Below are 16,273 nucleotides of genomic sequence, written 5' to 3' on the forward strand. Positions count from 1 at the left end.
AACAAATAAACAAACAAAACCAAATGACCTCCAAGGAAATAGTCATCATTTCTTAAGAACTGGGGAAAAAAACAAATCTCCTGGTAACGTGTAAGTTTTATTTCTCCTTTCAGCCGAATTCTAAACACAGATGTACTCAATATATGTTTGTAAGTAGCCTTGAGTTTCTTAATATTAATCGAAAAAGCCATGGTGATCATGACGTCCTGAGGACACTTCCTCAAAATCCTTACCCAGTTAATCTGAGTGCTGTCTAGATACACACAGTTTCACGCCGGCGGCCACTTTGAATTTGAGAGGCCCGCCACGTGCCTTCAACCGCAGCGACCCCCACTTTTCACAAGATCTCACGTGTTGCTCTCCTGAGAGTTTTGTTTGCTGTGCCACAGGACTCTCGCAAGCCGTCCTTTCACTCCTAGGATGCCCGCCGCCCTGGGGGGAGGAATTCAGCCCTGCCTGCCAAGAGGAGGTCCCGGGGTCCTCCCCACGAGGAGCCCCCCAACCTCGTGGATGCTTCCTTTATAAAAATCAAGGTTTTTGTTTTTGTTTTTTTAATGACAGTGAGAAACCCAGGAAGTTAGAAAAAGCTGAACCGAGAAAATGGAACAGCTAGAGGACACCAGCACCTCGGGATGCAGCCCGGCCGGACAGAGAGCAAAGGGCCCACACCCAGCGCCCTCTCTTCTCGTGGCTGTGGCACCATTTTGCCGAAGCGCATTTTCGGACCCGCCCACAACGGCAGCAGAAGACCTCTCCCCGTTACCCGGGGGAAAGGCGGGCGGACGAGCTGCGGTGCCGCGCGACTCGCCGACTCGCCGACTCGCCGACTCGCCAGGAAGACTGCGAAGACGAGCCATTCGAGCCCGTGTCTCTCTGCGCTTAGCTCTCTCTGCCATCTTCCTGGTCTTCCTATCACACGTTTGTTCATTACACAGGGAGAGTAAGTCAGAACACAAACTAGCATCTCCGCAAAGAAAGCCCGGGGTTTTCACAGCGTCCTTGATGACGTGTGAAGGCACTTGCCGAGCCCCTTCTGAGTCCCTTATCCCAAGAGAAATGAAAAGTCTCCGAACCCTCTATGGAGGGCACAGGCACTGATTCTGACTCTCTGATCCTGTTCGTGGTGCTCTGGGTTCTGCACAGAGAGCTGAGGGGTGGGACGACTGTGCCCTTGACGTCTGGGCCCCCTCTCTTCTTCCCCAGCCCCTCCCGCCCTGGCGAACACCGCGCCTGAGGGGAGAAGCAGGTCCAGTGTGACTTCAGATCAGGCACTGCTGTCTGGAAAGGGCCACTCCTAAGGCCCAGGTGCATGCACACCCCCCCCGGAGCAGGTGATCTTCAAAGGGGGTTTCTAGAGTCGCGTGGAAATGCCTGGCGATGGAAGAAATCTTGGACCTCGACGAGCCTGGGTGGCCTTAGGAGGAGGCAGGTCTGTTTCGATGTTTCTCATCGCTGGGTTGTCCCTGCTCCCAAAGCCTCACCCTCTAACTTTGCACAACTGGCAGTGTGACCGTGAACCAAAGCCATATGTCTGTGTCCTTTTGCCAAACGACTCCAGCAGATAGTCAGTTATTCCCTGAGGAAGACAGCGCGTGCCAGGGATTTCCATTAGCCACCGCCGCGCCACGGCTCTGAGTCACAGCTCTGTAACCTAAGGGGGCAATCGCCAGCTTCACATTTTAGAAGGCTTTAAAACCCTTTTTAATACGCCCTGCTTAAGGACAACTCATTGTAAGTGACACCCTAAAAGGGCCTTAACAATTTTCTTTCTTGCTGTTATTTTGAGGTGTACATGTTGCAAAACACATAAATGTTAGAAAAAAGCTCCTTCGTGCAGGGATAGGCTATTTTAGATGGATTTTTCCCAAGGACAACCCAACGCACCGCAACTCTGTTTGTAGGCGTTAACTCTGGACGCCATCTACGGCGCTTTTAAAAACGTGCTTAAAAAACAACCTCACTCATTCACTCTTCATCCTTACGTTAACTAATTTCTAATACAAATGAACTCAAATTGGATGTTTAAAACTATTTTAAATGCTGAACCTTTCTTTGAGGGCAAACGTGTGAACAAATGGTACACGCACAATCAGCATGTGAAAGGCGCTGTGGGCCCAGAGGACTTCGCCTGCTGAATATTTTAAAATATCAAAGCGATGGTGCTTCCCGCCAAGTCACCGCTCTGCACTGAGCATCGACAGTACATTTCTTTCAAAGCGAATCCACAGAAAGCCAGCACTGTTGTGGAGGAGAACTTGTACACGGACGCCGCGGCCGATGTCTTTTACTTCAATATATTCTACTTTTTAATAAAAACGCTGCCTTACCTCCCACTCTTTCTCCGGGTGACTTGTGCACTGAGGTTTTCCCTCCTCCGCCAGAATGACGAAATGTCTTTGCTCGCTTTAGTGAGGAATCCTGCAATTCATTCTATGAAGATAAAAAATAAGAGAACAAAAGCATGTAAGAAAGGACAAACACACGGAAGGTCAGTGACAAGCACAGACGTGAGCTTAAACCGTCACCCGTGACCCGGTGGGCTACAGTGTGAGCTGAGTGGACATTTTATACTAACGTCTTAATGGCAGAAAGATGTTTACATCTTTTAAGGTGAGCCAAATTAATTTTTATCTGTATTACCAAACTATATATATATATCATGCCTTCAGTTGACCTGGAAAATTGGGTAATAGGGACTCTCAGTGGTCATGATTGTCATTTTTTGCTTTAACCACCAGAAGAAAAAGCTCAGACGAGGTTTGGCATGAGCTGCACTCAAGGAGTCACAGAGGACAGCATCCAAAGGCGTCCTTATTTCGGGTGACTGAGGGCGTCATTATCTCCTGCGTGAGGCTGTCCTTAAACGCTACCAGTGTTCTTTGCCAATGTTTTAACCTGCTTTCCGTGGAAACCACGTGCACGTCACCTCCTCGCTTTCAGACACAATACACAGGCCTGCACCACCTCTATTTTGTCCCAGGTGTGGGATGGAGTCTGTCCTCTGGCCATTTGGCCCTGGAGGGAAAACTCTGAAATTCAGTGCGACACACTCAGTCTCAGACAGACAGTTAGACAAGCACTGTGCATATACCGTCGCTGTCAACACACCCGCAGAGCGCTCTGGCCAGCAGTTCCGGTGCTGTAGGACACGCGGCGCCAACCTTCCTGGCAGGAGAGTTCTCGCGTCCGTCTTTCACCCTTTGCAGTAGATTGGGGTGCCCAGATTTCTCAGCATGAATTTCTGGGTTCCTTGAAAGCTCTGACCAGACATTAAGCAGATGCTTCTCCAACCCAAGTCAGCCACTGGAGTTCCTGGGGAAAGAAAATGGGGATAACACTCTCGAGGAGAAAGCAGATTACCGCCCGTGAGGTCAGGGCTGGAGTGTGGTGCAGGACTCGGGGGTTCTGAGTCTGCCTTTGACGGCAGCGAGAAAGAAAAAGGCTTTCTCTGCAAATGCGTTTGGCTTACCCTCCTTCCCCCTCGGTCCACCTGCCTGTCCCCTTTGTCTGCCACACTCTAACCTAAAACAAAAGATCCCGGAAAACACTGGTGGGCAGAGCTCTTTCTAAATCCTGAAAGTAATGGCTTTTTGTCTACACCCAATCGTGTTGTGTGTTTATTAGCAATACATTTTCCATTTATTTTCTCAAAGATTGCCAGTAAAGACCCGAATCGCATAAGGGAGTAGCTGTAAACCCTCTGAGTCCCCTAATGTCAAACTCATTAGCATCCGGATAAGCACACAGCGGCACATCATCTGCACAACTGCAATTTTTTACTACTTTTAATAGCGTTTCTCAAAGGGCTCATTTTCAACTTTCTTCAGTGGTTAGTTGGTTCTCAGGGGAGAAGTAGCTTCCCGACGCGGCGGCTTCACTCAACAGCCCCGCCGTTTGCTGTCAGGCATCAGCCCTCTGCCCTGACCCATCTGCTGTCTCCCCCTCCCCGGGGACCAGGGCTGAGGCAGTGCAGCTGAGATCCACAGAGGGCGCCGACGAAATGTAACGTCAGAAATCTGATTTGACACCAAAGGGCTGGGCAGCCCGAGCCCACCAAAACACGAACGGGGGTGGGGAGGGACCCCCAGACGCTCCGCACCCCTGCGTCCATCAAGCCTAACTTCCCCGCCCTCTCCTTGGAAGCAGGCTCTCTGATGCCAAGAGGGAGCTTCCACTGAAGTCGGCTCCGTCTCTGCTCTGTGTGTGTCCCTCTTATGGTGTCAAAGAGACACCTTCTCAAACCCATTTCTTGTTAATTGCCATGCTCCACTCTCTTTGCTGATCCTAAGCCGCGTTCTGAGACTGAAGTACTTACTAAAGTATTCAGAGGAAATACACCTTCTGGAAGACAGTTAACCTAAGACTTGGGGTCTTGACCAAACTCCACCCCCAGCCCACCAGGATGAACGCTCTTCCGTCGAAGCTCACGTTCTTGTGCGACAGCAACCTTCAAAGGTGAAACTATGAGACAGCCAAGTGTCGGAAACCTGACGGGCCACGCGGTCCTTACGCCTGTGCACAAAGCCAGGCCCGGTCTTACTTGTTAAACAGGGTTATCACGGAGCGCCCTGTCTGCTCCGCCGCACACCCGGAGTGAGGGCCAAGTCACCTACTCGGGGAGCACTTGCTTCTGAAAAAGAGAGTTCTTCAAACCTACGAAATAATGTAATGAACCCGCCATGTGATTTAAAAGAGGGGATATAAGATTATATTTTACTGGGGGGGTCCTAAAGTGACAACATGCACCTGCCAATTGTGTCCCTAGAGCAGAGAACTCTAGAGTTACTTGCGGTTCAAAACAAAAAACTCTCGAAAACGTTTCTTCAAACCAGGGAGGGTACAGCTCAGTGGTAGACAGCATGCCTAGCATGCACGAGGTCCTGGGTTCAATCCCCAGTCCCTCCACTAAAAATAAATAAATAAATCTAATCTCCCTCCCCAACAAATTTTTTAAAAAAATACCGAAGGGGAAAGGGTGGGGATTAACAGACACACGTTACTATATCTAAAATAAACGAGGACCGACTGTAGAGGACAGGGAACTGTATTCAATTTCAGTGATAACGTATAATGGAAAGGAATCTGAAAAGGAAAGAATGTACACGTAGGTACATGTATGACTGAGTCACTTTGCTGTACACCTGAAATGAGCATTGTAAGTCAACTACACCTCAATAAAAATGTAAAAAAAAAATTCTCCAAACTAAACTCAAAGTGAAAAATTCACTGAGAGAGCAAGTAAATTGAGCACGAAGCGTCGGAGCGCCTGCCGCCCTGCGGGGGCGCTGCTGGCTTTGGACTCTGCTTCCCGATGGGCCCCGTCGGGGCGCGAACGCGGGGCGGGCTCCTCTCAGAAGTCTGGACGTTAACGCAAGTTCTGAACCCCGCTCCTGCGTTTAGTTTCCCGCCAAGGACAGCGAAAGCGGGAGAGGGGCACGCATCGACCCCGCCCTGCGGCCCTGGGCCTGGTCTCCACTTAACCTCTCAGCCCCTCTCCTGACCGCAGCGTCTCCCCCAGTCGCTCCTTGGTTGGAACGATGATGAAGGGAGGTTTTGTTTTGTTTTGTTTTGTTTTGTTTTGTTTTAATGGGAAGGCAAGTCCTTTACAGTTCCAAGTTTCCAGATTTACTTTTATATTAATCAGCATAATTTAAGTGGGAGCAAAATTTCGTGTAAACCTTAATGATACCTTTGCCCGGACAGTTGAATTGTTTGGTTTTCCATTTACCATGTTGCTCCATTAAATTTCCAATGAAAATTGAAACCCCTTATTTTGACATTTCTAGTCAATGAGCTACAGAACAGGCTTTCCCATCAGAGCAAGAGATTCTATATTTAGAAACCGATGTATAAAAATTACGTTAGCCAACTGCCACTTTGTATTTAGGCCATCGAAGATGACTTTCTTGTTCTCAGCTTTCCGCGTTGATATTCCGGGATACGCGTTATTGGCTGGAACAAATGAAGAGAAGTCGTGACTTTCTTTTAAGTTGTTTTGGGTGAAGAAAAATACTGTTTATTGGCCACAAGCCGTACTTTTACCATCAGCCCATAATTAGGCTCCTGATCACGGGGGATCAGAAAAAGGGACTGCACCCAAACTGGAAGTATTCTGATGGGAAAAAAAAACAGCCCCCACTGCAAAGTGGGGCAGCCATATTGCTTACTTGGGGTGGGGTGGGGGTGGATTGTAAATCGTTGCATATTCAACAAGACTAATTCTTTGATATTAGCAACCACGTTGCTTTTCATGATCCATTTTGAGTACTTCGTGCTTCCTGAGCAATCACTGAAAGTCGAATCTGAACAAAATGTCCTGTTATGCAGCAGTTTGTCATTTCAAAAGAAGAATAAAAATAAGACTTGTCAATGTACAAAACCTCCATCGCTGAGTCTAATTGACTTTTACTGGTTTGCCTGGCTTTCTGCAATAATCTCTGCCCTGTAGAGCCTTTCAAGGAACTCTCAGTGCAGGACGTGCTATGGCAACTCAGATCTTCTCTAGAAAATGCAGTTTTTTGCTTTGCAAATTGCGGCAGTCCTACAGAGCATCCAAATAACTTCTGGTTTCTGCTGTGATTGATACGAAGTAATTGTGCTCGTGCTGGCAGGCGTTCGTATTTGTGTTAGCATTTGTGTGTATCCTTCTGTTACCTGTGAAAATAAAACCCAGGCCTCTTCTCTTGGAACTCTGAAGCCATGCCAATGACTTGTGCAAGGCCCATATTTCTCCTGCAAGAGGACTTAACTTCCACCTGATTTAAGGAACAAAACAGCCCTCAAAGATACTTACAGCCTTGCTGCAATTAACATAACTGCATTCAGATACCATTTGTGACGGGTCGTTCCCACACCTTGTGGGGGAAGAAGTTGCGTGCTGTAAACATTATAAACATACTCAAATAAGCTTAACAGAATCGGCCGCGCTTACTTCTGCCTAGATCATGGACCAGCGAAATGGTTAACGCAAATGGATTTATAATTTGCTTTGGGGGGCCAGTTTCTTCTCCTTATTTATTAGCCCAGCTGATGGGGCAGATTTGATGAGGCACTTCTGGAATAATTGAGTCATCACACAAAGAAGGCTGCTAGCATTCAGAGCGGTTTTATCAGCAGCAAGCAGGCCTGATTACTGACAATTACACTCTGATCCGGTGATGGAGGAGAAAGAGCCAACGAGTGGGAAACGTCCGTGTTTCCATCCAGGAGTAATTTCTACATTCACTTTACATGCTAAGTGTTTCCTATCTCTGCATAATAAACTGTAAACAGGAATCGATGGCACAATGTCCCTTAATATTTCCTGGTAATGAAGACACAAATGTACAGTGAGTGCTGATAAATATAGATGAACCATAAGCTGTTCTCCGAGTCTGTATTGTTACCTTTAAAACAAATGCATTTTTCTGGTAAAGGCGTAATCATAGCTAATGCAAAAAAAAAAATGACAGAAGATTGAAACTGTCCTTGTCACTACACAGAAACTTTGTAAAAGTCCTGTTAATCACGGCTGCTTTGGGGACTCACGGGCTGAAGGTGAGCTGGCAGGAAGCACGTCATCTGACTTCTCAACGGTCAACTGGGAGGAGCTCCTTGGGTCGGACACAGCCAAGGATGTGGGAGGACAGTGACCTCCTTGGCCACCCAGGGCGCATCTCGGCATGAAGCTGGGAGAACGCAAAGCTGGCGCAAGGACGGCTTCACCGTCGTGGGCCTCCATCCCCAACCCCCCAGCCCAGTTAGGTCTCCTGACAGGACGCTGGTCGGGAATGACCCAGTCAGACCTGAGGGGGCAGCATCTCAAGCCGTGGCTGCCTCCAGCCTGGCTTTAACCACTTGTTTATGACACGCTTTCTTAACAAAACACTAGGAGCAAAAACGCGTCTCACAGAGGCAACCTTATTGAGCCAGCTTTCCCTCCGACCCAGCACCTAAGCTGGAACGCCCAGGGAAAGGGCGTGTGCAGGCTTCTGCGTGCACTGCTGTTGATTTTAGTGGGAAAGCTTAAATTTCCTGTAATATCAAGACCTTCCTCTTTTAAAAAAGCCAATCGGGGGCAAAAGCCCCGTATAATGAACCTGCTTGGGTCTGTTTGCTTCATCTTTTTTCTAAAGCCCCTTCCTGGCTTCCAAAGAAATAAAAGTTATCCTCTGTTCTCTCGTGGTAACTATGGAAACTCTGTTTTATTAAACTAACCACTTATCTTCACGGCTTGTGCTGCAACTAAAGGTGCTATTTTGCGTAAATCTATACTAAACCTTACAATGTCAAAATATGTTTAATAAAGCTCAAAGAGCACTTGATTTAAAAATGAGGCTTTTTATTATGTAAAGGGAATTTCTCTGTTTAAGCTTTTTGATTATACAGATTGTGACACAATATGGTTGCTATCCTGAGACATTTTCTGTTTTCCTTTCCCATTTTAAAGAGGATTTTTTTTAGAATTATTTTCAACAAGTGTGCTGTTTTTCCCAACAGGAACTGTTTGTTTTTCATGAAAATCTTTACCATATTCTGTAAAATTGAATTAAGGTAAAAGAATAAAGTTGTTTATCCTTATGGTCCGACTAGTAAATACGGAATGGGAGAAGCTAATGGAACTTACAGACAAAATGACAAGACTCTTAAGCACTGAGGCCAAAGGGCGCTGGGTCTTTGCAGAATGAGTTTGTTCTCACGATGGTGTTTCACAAGAATTCTTTTAATACGAGTTCCTTTCTCCTAAAGACTTTACTTATTACTGGCTCCATACACATTCATTGCGCACTGGTCTGTGGAACTCCCTGCTAGACTGTGGGCGTTAAAAGACCCAGCGAGCTCTGGTCCTCATGGGCACAAAACAGCAAACTGTGGATCCCAATGTGATGTGGAAAGGAGGAGGCAGGGCGACCCGTGGCACTGCAGGCCGAGACGAGCCTGCAAAAACTCCTGGAAATGACGGATCCTGAGGAATTCGTCCCGAGAGGTCCAGGATCCTTGGATAATGTAAATAAATGCCCCCAATGACCAGAGGGAAAGACACAGTCAAAACTCTACTTGGCTTGGTTCAACAATGCATTAAAGCCATATTTTGGTATAGCCACACAAGGGTCAAAGAAGACCAGATGAGTCAAACTAGCTAGCTAAAGTGAAATGTTTAGAATGTGTTGATCTTTCTTGTGACTTTCAAAGGAATGTCTCCCTTTGGCATCAGAACTGCAAAGTCTGCTGAAACGCAATCTGTCGCCCGTGCACCTCACAGAATCCTGTATCCCGACCCCTCCTCCATCCTGCCTGACTGTCACGCTCAGCCCACTGATCTCCCCTGCTCCGGGATAAGTGCACGGAAGCCTGGGCCGTCCCTGCAAGCTAATGTCGGGGCCGGAGGGGAGCTCAGGACGTTACTGCTGAATTGAATTAAAATAAGCCCAAAATAGTCCTCCTAGGATGCCTGCGGTATTATCTTATTAAGCATATTCAATACAAGACATCCCAGCACAGCATCAGGAAACTCTAGATTTTGTCTGTCTGATCGCTTTGCCAGTTAAGGAGAATTTACAATTTTGTCTTCCTTTATGTTAAAAACGTCAGCCCCCAAAATCCAAAGAAGAACAAGCAGAGAGTGTAACAGATTTTACGGTCAGATTCTTCCCCCATGCCTACTTTTATCTAATTTATATGAAAAATTATAGTGTGTGATTCAGATCTGTCCTTCTGTGGGAATCAGGGCCAAAGGTAAAGTAAAAACAGAGATAGTCTTATTTTTCCAAATTTGGCAAGAAAACAATTTATGAAGACCTCTAACTCATTTAAGTGATGTCCAGTTTCCAGTTTCTAGACCTCACGTTTCCTACCCCAAATTTGACAGCATTAATCACGTACGTTTCAGTTTAAATGACGTGTGTCTGCATGCTCCACACTGATGACTTTTGTATTGGAGATAAAAATGGAACCACGAGGGAAGACACAAGTAGTCCACTGTTTTTTATCGAGATGGTAAAAGGCATTTTCTAAGTAAGTGTAGCTCACCTTTACTGAACTCTTCTCTCGTGACAGACGCCCTGGGGGGTGCCCTCACACACCCTTTCCTCAGTCATCGCCACGTGCCTCTGGGGGGACGTTACCCACCTCACAGCGAAGACGGGGAGCAAGGTCAGCGTGCCCGGGGTACCTAGCCGCTGACCCCGGTTCTGGGTGCCGGCCCTCTGGTTCTGAGCACCAGGCTCCACCTACCTGCAATGGTCAGGGCAGTTTTCTTTCTGCAAAAAGGACCTCACCATGGACACTCCAAGCTCAGGGAAACCCAGACTTACTAACCTCTCCAACACAGCATGTGCTTGTTGGTACCGCAAATGACACACGCACCAGGCTGACGGAACTGTCACGTGGACATTTGTCTTTGGTGTGGGAAGGGAGAAGGTAGAACTCTCAGAGCTGGTGATCGCTGTCATCAGGATCAACACACTCCAGTTCCGAAAGTCTGTGTATCAGTCTGGGCCTCTCCAAAATCTTTGTTTGTGGCGTGACTCAAACACAGGGAATTCTGCAGAGGATTTATACTGTCAGCTGTCAAATACGTCCCGTCTGGCAGCTGGCTTATTTACTGTATTCGCTTCCTATTGCTGCTGTAACAAAATGCCACACGCTTCCGTGGCTTAAAACAACACGCATACGTCATCGCGCAGCCCCGGAGGTATGAAGTCAGGGCCGTCCCAACAGGCTGAAGCCAAGCCCAGCCGGGCCTCTTTCCGGAGGCTGCAGAGGGGAATTCGTTCGGGCTGCTGACAGACTCCAGGTCCTTACCGTCGTAGGACTGAGGTCCCCGTCCTCCTGGTGGCTGTGGGTGGAAGCTGTGCTCCGCATGGAGGGGCTGCTGCATTCCGTGGCCCAGGCCTCCTTCCTTCCCCTTCAAAGCCAGCGGTGGAGACGAGTGCTCCTCCGCGGACGTCCCCCAGCGCATTTTCTGCCTGTCTCTTCCGGCCCACGGGAACGACTGGTTGAGCCTACTTGGCTCATCCAGGTTAACCTCCCATCACCAGATTCTTAATTCAGTCACACTCCTTTCACATATAAGGTAACGCAGGCTTCAGGAATTAGGACTTAGCTTGCGGGCTGGCGATTTACGCTGTCTACCACTTTCTTTAGTTACGTATGTGAATCCTGTGCTAGGTTATTAATGCGCTTCCTCTGAGTGTGAAGTCATAGATCAGGATGAACAGGTGCACAAACTTCTCAAAAGAACAGGCCGTTTTAGTTCAGATTACCACGATGATGCGACATGAACAAAATCAGGCCTCTTTGGTTGTTCCCTAAAACCAGGTTCCTTACATGCTCGTTTCTGAAGGCCGTTGGAAAGTTAGGGACCCTTCTCTCTAGGGAGGAAAGTTTATTTTGAAAGAATCGTCACTCACCTTCCCTAACGTCCACTGGATTTGAACTGGAGAATTTCCATTGCTACTGACAAGGAACGTCATTGGAGGGAAAAATGGAGAGAAAAAGAGAAACTTAATTAAATGGTAATTATCTACAGCTTATTAACCATATAAAACAATCTTCTCAAGTCATCTGCAGACAGACAGAGTACGGGCTGGGCGCTATCCGTCTTCAATAGCCAAACAAGATTCATTTGAAAGAACTCCCTCTCAACGAGAAAAACAGGTGTCTGCTCGGCAGAAAACGCTGTTTAGATTTGAGTCCCTTTGTACACAAGTGCATTTGAGAACCTTTTCTGGGGACACACCTGAGAGTGAAAGTGAATTATCAATGACAGTCTTTTTGAAAAAAAAAAAAAAAAAAAAAAAAAGAATCAGTGGTTGAACACTAATTTCTAATCAGATCCTACAGAAAGGCACAGCCCGCACGGCAGCTGCACTTTTCCCAGGGTTAATTACCTTTCACTGCTCTCCGCTAATGAGTCAGCTGTTCCTGTCGGCGCGCACTGCGCTGGTTCATCTGGGCCCTCGCTGTGGACAAACAGCGAGTGACAGTCCTATTTACATACGGGGGTGTTTGTTGTGCAAAGGCTTCAAAAGGATTTTTTCTCAAAATCCCTTCATTTTTGTGTGTTTCCACCCTAAAAAATACTCTTACAAATCAGATTTCACTTGAAGGTGTAAAATGCCAAGTCCTTGAAAGAGACAAACTTGACGGCCTCAGCGGAAAGCTTTGTCTGGCTGACCCGTCAGCAGCGTGACGGCGACTCCATCGGGCTGGGAGGAGGCTCCAGAGTTTGCAAACTCCTCTCCTGGTAAAATGTTTGTCTAAAAAATTGCCTTCCAGAAAATTAAATTCAAGGACAGAAAATAATCTAAGCTAGAAAGACATAAAATGTATCTTAGATTTATTTGTACATGAAAAGTGAATCAGAAAGTTGAGTTTTCGAAAAAAATTAGTCTTGAAAACTATGCTTTCGCCTAAAATGTCTAGGTCATCGTGGGGTATGTAGATATAAGTGTCTGTGCATGTATAAATGCTTACATGTATGTATGTGTAAATATAGTGTGTATCTGTATGTGTGTATGTACATATGTATGTGTGTGATATGTATGTATGCATATATGCATGTGTATGTGTATATATGTACATACATGTGCATGTATGTGTGATGTGTATTGCATGTGTGTATATGTGTGTGCAGTATATATACATGCGTGTACATGTGTGTATGTGTCCATACATGTGTATGCATGTGTGATATATGTATACATATATGTGTGTATACATCTGTATGTGTATATACATGTGTATTGTGACACGTATATATACATATATGTATATATGTATGTTTATATGTGTGTATATATAAATACATGTGTATGTATGTGTGGTGTGTATATACGTATATGTGTATATACGTGTGTGTGCACATACGTGTGTGTATACATGTCTGTGTGGGGGGTGTGCATATATGGCTATACATACATGTATGTGTACACACATGTGATTTATCATCCAGTTAATTGCTCTGCTACCCAAACAGTGGTTCAGCTCTCCATCTCACAATACGGGCCTTTACGTATTTTTGAACATCATGGCCAAGAGGTCTGTGCACCTCTCCCCCCTTTTCATTCCAGAAGGAATGGAGAGGGACACACAAACAGTACAGCACCCTCAGATCCCACTTTGACAACCTTCAAAACACTTCTGCGCAGCAGACGCCCTCCCCGTGTGCCCCTGCACTGAGCCGTGGCTCGTGGCTCTCGGACGCTGACATGCATCGGGGTCACCTGGGTACCGTGTTAAAATGCAGGTGCCGAGTCCCACGCCCGGAGGTCCCACATTGCTAATGAGGGTCCGGGGGCCCCGGCTGCTCCATGGACCACTTTGAACAGCCAAGTGTCAGAGCAGCAGCTCTCACCCACCAGCCAGAACCACCTGCAGGGGAGTCTGGAGCGGGGCCCGAGAGGACCTTTCCCACACGCTCCCAGGGGATGCAGGCACCGGAAGTCCGGGGGCCACACTTTGAGACCCACACCTTAGACATTGACTAATACAAGCTTTAAGGAACTCCAGTCCCAAAGGTGGAAGTCCTCCACGTCCCCATGGAACAGAAGCACGTCCCCTCTATTCCAGAGCTATTTATTTGCTCTGTTTTGAATACTTCATGATAGAAAGGAACAAATAAAAAGTGAATGTTCTGGCTCAGCACTGGAGTACATTCTGGGAACCGCTTTATAGCTTATTGAACTTGATCTTCCGTTCAGATGAGGCCATTCATGTCAAGAAAGAAACAGCAATTATGTTCTCCCTCACTACAGGTACCACTATCAAATGCAAGCTCACAAATCACAAATCTAAGACTGCACGGCATTTTAACTGGCATTTAAATAAGAGAACGAATTAATTAAAAATTAAATCATAAGAACAAATTCCAAAGTCAAGCGAGGCTGCACATTTCCTTGAGACGTTCAATGTTTTCCAGCCCTAGTAAATTCTGACTTATTTCTAAATGATACAGCGAGTTTCTCACACGCACTATGGGCAGTGTTCTTTCGCCATCGCTGCTATTTTGCAGAACACATTATCCTGAAAACTTCTTGAAGGATGAAAACACCTTTTATTCTAATGCTAAAAATATACTGGCATTGCTGTCCCAGTAAATACTTCAGTGACAAAGCTCTTCCAAGGGCATTTTGCAGTATTGTTCATTGAAATACATATTTTAGGACTAGGAGAGTGCAAACCCTTCGTAGTAAGAGAAATTACAGAATGAAACATCCCTGGAGTGTGTTTTAGTGAAGAGACGGAGGATGGTTCTTCCAACTGACAGCGACCCCGTGAGCAGAAGTTAGGAGGTTTCTCAGCGACCTGTTCAGGCCGGGAGAAGCTGTGCAGAGCCCTGAAACACGAACTCCTTAAACAGCACTCCAGCAAAGCTGGGCGAACGTGCGTGTAAGAGGCAGCGGTGAGCAAATGGGAGCAATTTCTGAGGAATCTTCTTGCTGCCTCTTACCTGGTCCTACCCCACTGAGTTTTACTTAACCAAGCCAATTTAAAAGTACCAATCTCATCTAAATACAAGAAGACAATGTCACAAATAAGGAGGTTGATTAATGCCATTGATGCCAGTGTAACCAGCCTTCTCTGTATAGAACAGTATTATTTACTGAACTCATTCACTTAAGCACGCAAGTCTTCATTAAGCACCCATCCTCCCGGAGAAAGGGAGAAGCTGTTTCTATAAACAGGTGGGGCCCTGGAGAGAGGGCGGGCGCTCCTCTGTCACACAGAGCAAAGAGGCAGTGAAGTGCAGATCTTTGAGGGGAGGCGGGTGCCCGAGTTCACTCCTCGGTATGAGAGAGACCTTGGGAGAACAGTCTGGTGGCTTAATGAGTCTCTTCCGCAGAAGCACAAGCATCAGGGTGTCCAGTGTGGGCAGGGGAGAACTCAAAATCCCGCAAGTCTGGTCAGTCTGGACGTCGCTGTCATGGGCTGAGACTGTTTTGTGTCTCAGGACCCTAACTGGTCTGTCTCCTTGGCACTTTGTAAGAGCCACAATGAATCAGACTAGCCAAGAGCCTGTGGTCACGTGAGCACCTGGCTTCACAGTCGTGCCCTGTGGCTCATCAGAGGTCAGGACAGTTCGCATCAGCCTCTGTCCTGTGCTCATCCAGCTCCAGGCCGTCACCTTAACCGGTTTTTGTCGGCCAGTTGGGTTCCCTCTAGATCCCAGTGTTTCATTAGCTGTGGCAGGTGACTGAGGGAGTTTGACCTTAGTTTTCTGTCGGAGGTAACAGACTACCTATTTTGGGGGGTACATTAAATTTTTCTAGAAAGTGTTGGGAGAACTACGAAATCTCTGCCTTTAAAGATGTAATTTATACAATGTGCCTTCTTTTTTTTTTTTAACTTAACTCTGAAAGATTTTATTTTTTTATTTATCTATTTTTATTGAGGTATAGTCAGTTACAATGTGTCAGTTTCTGGTGCACAGCATCATGTTTCAGTCATACACATACATGCATGTATCCATTTTCATATTCTTTTTCATTATAATTTTACTACAAGATCTTGAATATAGTTCCCTGTGCGTGACAGAAGAAACTTGTTTTTCTCTATTTTATATATAGTTGTTAGTATTTGCAAATCTCTAATTCCCAATTCATCCCTTCCCACCCCTGTCCCCCTGGTAAATTAAGTTTGTTTTCTATGTCTGTTTCTTTCTGTTTTGTGAACAGAAAGTTCATTAGCATCTTCTTTTTTCTTTTTTTTCCCCCTCTTTTATTTTAGATTCCACGTAAGAGTAATGTCAGACGGTACTGGAGATCGTCATTCTAAGTGAAGTAAGCCAGAAAGAGAAAGAAAAATACCGTATGAGATCCCTCATGTGTGGAATCTGAAAAAGAACCACGTGTTTTCAGTGTGAAGAACAAGACTTTGGCTCCGAGGAACCTGGATGAGTTTCCTCCCCAGTCCGGTTCCGTGTTCCCCGGAGGAAGCTGTGCCTGCTCTGATCACACCCCCCCCCTCATTGCGCATCACCCTGCATAGTGCTCTCACGCCTCTTGGTGAAGCTCCTGCCGGGCCAGGACAATCTCCTCTCCGCTTCCTGCGTGGTCCAGAAACTCAGCGGCAGGGTTGACTGCACGAGGGCCATTGACCAATGATTAAGAACATAGGGACCTGTGACCAAGGCACTACCTCCGGGATATGAATTTTAGGGAAACAATGGAACAAATATCTAGAGATTAAACATGAAAGCATCCATCGCATGTAGTAGAAAGTTATGCTGGTGAAGACGCACAGCCAGGTCAGCTTGTAAGACTAGCAAACGTAACGCTTAAGGGAGATCCTT

The 16,273-nt window shown here is 46.5% G+C and overlaps 1 protein-coding gene across 4 annotated transcripts in view; it reads right to left on the reverse strand.

Moving 5' to 3' along the window:
• The window catches only part of ST18 (ST18 C2H2C-type zinc finger transcription factor), an 84,937-nt gene extending 82,524 nt beyond the window's left edge, over window positions 1–2,413 (reverse strand). For all 4 annotated transcript variants that reach the window (XM_031441635.2, XM_064480811.1, XM_031441636.2 and 1 more), the window contains exon 1: window positions 2,328–2,413. The gene's annotated coding sequence lies outside the window, so the exon portion shown is untranslated. The remainder of the gene's footprint in view (window positions 1–2,327) is intronic.
• Between the last annotated feature and the right edge of the window lie 13,860 nt (window positions 2,414–16,273).

The sequence above is a fragment of the Camelus dromedarius genome, chromosome 30 (genome assembly GCF_036321535.1).
Source record: "Camelus dromedarius isolate mCamDro1 chromosome 30, mCamDro1.pat, whole genome shotgun sequence".
Classification (NCBI taxonomy): domain Eukaryota; kingdom Metazoa; phylum Chordata; class Mammalia; order Artiodactyla; family Camelidae; genus Camelus; species Camelus dromedarius.